Source organism: Schistocerca cancellata, chromosome 4, assembly GCF_023864275.1.
Source record: "Schistocerca cancellata isolate TAMUIC-IGC-003103 chromosome 4, iqSchCanc2.1, whole genome shotgun sequence".
NCBI classification, from domain to species: Eukaryota; Metazoa; Arthropoda; class Insecta; order Orthoptera; family Acrididae; genus Schistocerca; species Schistocerca cancellata.
Window position 1 is genome coordinate 821,130,276 of NC_064629.1, and position 4,456 is coordinate 821,134,731.

The following is a 4,456-nucleotide window of genomic DNA, read 5'->3' on the forward strand; positions in this document are numbered from 1 at the left end:
CGACTGCTGGTCTGACCAGCACATTTTCCAGATCTCTCACCAATTGAAAACGTCTGGTGAATTGTGGCCGAGCAACTGGCTCGTCACAATACGCCAGCCACTACTCTTGATGAACTGTGGTATCGTGTTGAAGCTGCATGGGCAGCTGTACCTGTACACGCCTTCCAAGCTCTGTTTGACTCAATGCCCAGGCGTATCAAGGCCGTTATTACGGCCAGAGGTGGTTGTTCTGGTTACTGATTTCTCAGGATCTATGCATCCAAATTGCGTGAAAGTGTAATCACATGTCAGTTCTAGTGTAATATATTTGTCCAATGAATATCCGTTTATCAACTGCATTTCTTCTTGGTGTAGCAATTTTAATGGCCAGTAGTGTAGATGTCTCCCTAGTACACATTACTACCCTCTTCTACTGTCGGTGGTCTCTGTCAGTCAACAGACAAGGTCGCCCTGTACACTTTTGTGCTGTACATGTCCCTTCATGTTTGCACTTCACTATCACATCGGAAACAGTAGACCTAGGGATGTTTATTAGTGTGGAAATTTTGTGTACACATGTATGACAGAAGTGACACCCAATCACCTGACCATGTTTGAAGTCTCTGACTTCCACGGAGCACCCCATTCTGCTCCCTCACGATGTCTAATGACTACTGAGGTCGCTGATATGGAGTACCAGGCTGTAGGTGGCAGCACAATGCACCTAATATGAAAAACGTATGTTTTTAGATGTGTCTGGATAGTTTTAATGACATAGTGTATATTGGCCAGACTGGTAGGTCATCTAATACAAGTTTCCAGGAACATCTGAATTTGGCCAGCTCGAAGTCAGACTTAACCACTGCAACATTATTTAATTGATATTCTGTGGAGTAGTTTCCCTAACCAGCATTCCATACAAGTAAACCAAATTTGAAATTGCCACTTTACCTAGTGTTGCTTGCACCTTGGTCATCAGAGAATTCTATTGAATAATGTTATTCAAACAAGTAAATCTAAAATATACAGAAAATGATCCTATGATAAGCAATTATAATACAGACAGAAAATAACCTTATTAAATGCACTTAAGTTGCGTTGAAAGTGTTACAAGAATGGTAACAGAATCCTGGAGATAAATTGTCATCCAAGAATTGCGAAAACTATGTTCATTTCAGGATCGCAATCTTTTCAAGATGGCATCGGGTACACAAATAATAGTAAAATGTTCTGTAGAAATGCCTGTTATATACAATTTAAGGCAAGTTAGAACAGAGAAAACTTTTTTTCACATTTTCGGATTTTTATCTCGTTATAAAATTTGCAATTTTCCGAATAAAATAATATAGGTATCACTTATAAACTCACATGGGAGGTATTTTATTTTATTTTTTGAAATAGAATAAACACCAGTTGAAAATGTTAAAATTTTTACATGCATTACTTCAAGAACTAATGAAACTGGTAATTTTTTTTATATAGAAGTCTGAGGATTACTATGTTATAAAGGCTTAATTACATGTTTGTATTGATAGTACTGTCAAAAACAGTATTGTATCATTTTATAGTATAGACACGCATTGTATGTCGAAGTGCTAACGATTTTCTGAGGAAAAGTGATGAATAGATTGGTAAATCTCTCAAAAAGTAAAGTATGATGCCAAAAGGAAGTGTTTTTAAGAAACGAGGGTTTTATGTAATAGATTTTCAAATAAAGGGAAACATTGTGTTCAATATAGTGCATGTGAAGTTACAGACAATGAAATTCAGGCAAACTCGTTAGTATCTAGAGAAACACCCATTAGTGCTTTGAAGATTAAAATAAAATGTTGTGATACACAGTTTTCTCAAAAGTGATCTAAATGACAGGTTAGCTTATATTCTGATAGATTTACACATCCTAACAAGAGTGTTAGGTGAATGTGTGTGTTGTAAAATATGTGGAAGGCCAGTTATCTTATATGAGGACAGTGAGGTATCAAATGGACTAACCAGGAAACTTATCATTAATTGTGCCAGTTGTAAATGTACAAATTTATTTTGGAATTCCGATAAGTGTAAATATAATTATTTTGAACTAAATGTTAGGTAGTTTTGCGGACTGAGAGCTATTGGCAAAGGACAAACTGCAGCAGATACAATGTGTGCCATGATGAATATGCCACGCCCATATTGTAAAATTGACAAGTATGCAGGATTTATTGGAGCTGCTGAGAAATCTGTAGCATGTGAGATGTGAGTCAATGAAGGGTGCTGCAAACCAAGCTGTTGAAATAAATGATGGTATGACTGACGTACCAGTAGCTTTTGATGGCACTCGGCAGAAGTGTGGCTACAGTTCTAAGAATTCTGGTGCTACAGTGACCAGTGTGGTTACTGGAAAGGTAATAGATTTCCATATTTTAATGAAACATCGTTATAAGTGTAAATCAGGGAATGAAGAAGGGCATAGTTGTGACCAAAATTATGAAGGAACAGGTGGTGGTATGGAGGCCTCAGAGGGATTGAAATTTTTAGTTGATCTGAGAATGAAAGGGGAGTGTGTTACAACAAGTTCTTAGGTGATGGAGACTCAAAAGCATATAACGGTGTAGTAGCCATTCAGCCTTACGATGTGAAGATTATCACAAAACTGTAATGTATTGGTCATGTCCAGAAGAGGATGGGCACCAGATTGAGGAAGTTTAAACAAAGTTTGAGCAACAAGAAACTTTCTGATAGTAAAACCATAAGAGGCAGGCTGACAAACAAAATGATTGATGAACTGCAGCAGTATTAGGGCATGGCCCTTACAAATAATACTGAGGATTTGTTGAAAATGAAGCAGGCGGTATGGGCTACCTTCTTCCACAGACTGTCAACTGATGAAAAACCAATACACCACCTTTGCCCTCCTGGACCTGATTCATGGTGTAATTACCGCAATGCCCAGTACGTAAACAGTTCTTACAGCAGCAGTCATAGATATCATGAAACCTATTACAGAGACCTGGCAAACCCTGAATTACTGAAGAAGTGTCTGCATGCTCAGACTCAAAATCCCAGTGAGTCGTTTAACAATCTTATATGGACTCGCTTACCAAAAAATGTCTTTGTTGGAATGAAGGCACTAAAGTGGAGTGGGGGGGGGGGGTCAGTGATGCTGTTATTGCTTTTAATGATGGCAACATTTGTAGGGTGAAAGTGCTACAGCATATGGGAATTAATCCTGGAGCAAACTGAATCAGAGAACTTGAATGGATGGACAAGGTTCGCATTGATAAAGCAGCACAGTTGGCCACTAAGGAGTCCAGAAAGAAGAAAAGAAGAAGGGTGCTTCTGAGTGACTAAAAATGAAAAATTAAGCATATATTACGTGAGTTACAGTCTTTTGAAACTTCAGAAGCCGTTCCTGAAAATTTACATTTTCTGTTGCATTTTCCCCTAAATCTCATAGACCACTTCGAGTAGAGTATTCAGATTTTCAGGGCATAATAAGATACATGTCCTGAGTCTACTGAACTAAAAGAAGAACATGATGTTATGTATAATTAAAATTATTTATAATAATGTACAAAAAAGGACACAAAATTTTAACTGTGTAATTAAAAAATTGTATTTCCAAAAGCAGTGGTTGAAATGCAATTATTGTAGTTCAGTAGACTCAGAACATACAGTTTAATGTCCTGCAAAAGTTTCTTGTCAATGGCTACGGTGGTTCCCGAAATACAGGGAAGCCAAGTCACAAAATTTAACATTGTCAGGGTAGGGCATTCCAACTCCCATTAAAGTGCATAAACTGTCAAAATAGCTTTTACAGTGGTAAACATTTGTGCTCTTTCACTCATCTATAGACCCATAAATCATGCATGAAGAATATACAAGTGATAAACCCGCATTGTGAAAGTGGCTTTGTATAGTGCAATGGACAAGATATTGCAATCAAGAAGTATAACACCGGTACTGAAGAATTCGTCTCAGATGCACTATAAGAAGAACTCTTAATGGCTAAAAGCTATAATAAAGATATTGAATCACTAATTAATACACTGAGTGTTGATATAATTTCTTCATGTATGAAAAATGAACAAAGTGCTATTTACAACATCTGTATGGAAACGGTTTGCACTAGACAAAGTGCTTCAGTATATGCTACAAATATGAGAAACACTTTTCAACTCCTTGCACATGAGAAACATACACAAAAGGAGACTGAAATCGCAAACAGGTCAAGTACAGTATTTTAAGTGATGTAGGCGTGGCTCCGAAAGTTTCAAAACAGAACCAAACAAATAGTATACAGAGCAACTCTAAAGGCATTAGAAGTGTAGTAAATGGCTGAAAGGGACATTTTATGTGAAATTCATTGAAATTTGACATTTTCTGTTTTCTACTCCATAGTACAAATCCTGAACTACTAAAGAAGTGTTTACATGGGAAGACCCAGAATGTGAATGAGTGCTTGAATAATGTTGTGTGGTGCTGTCTGCCGAAAAAT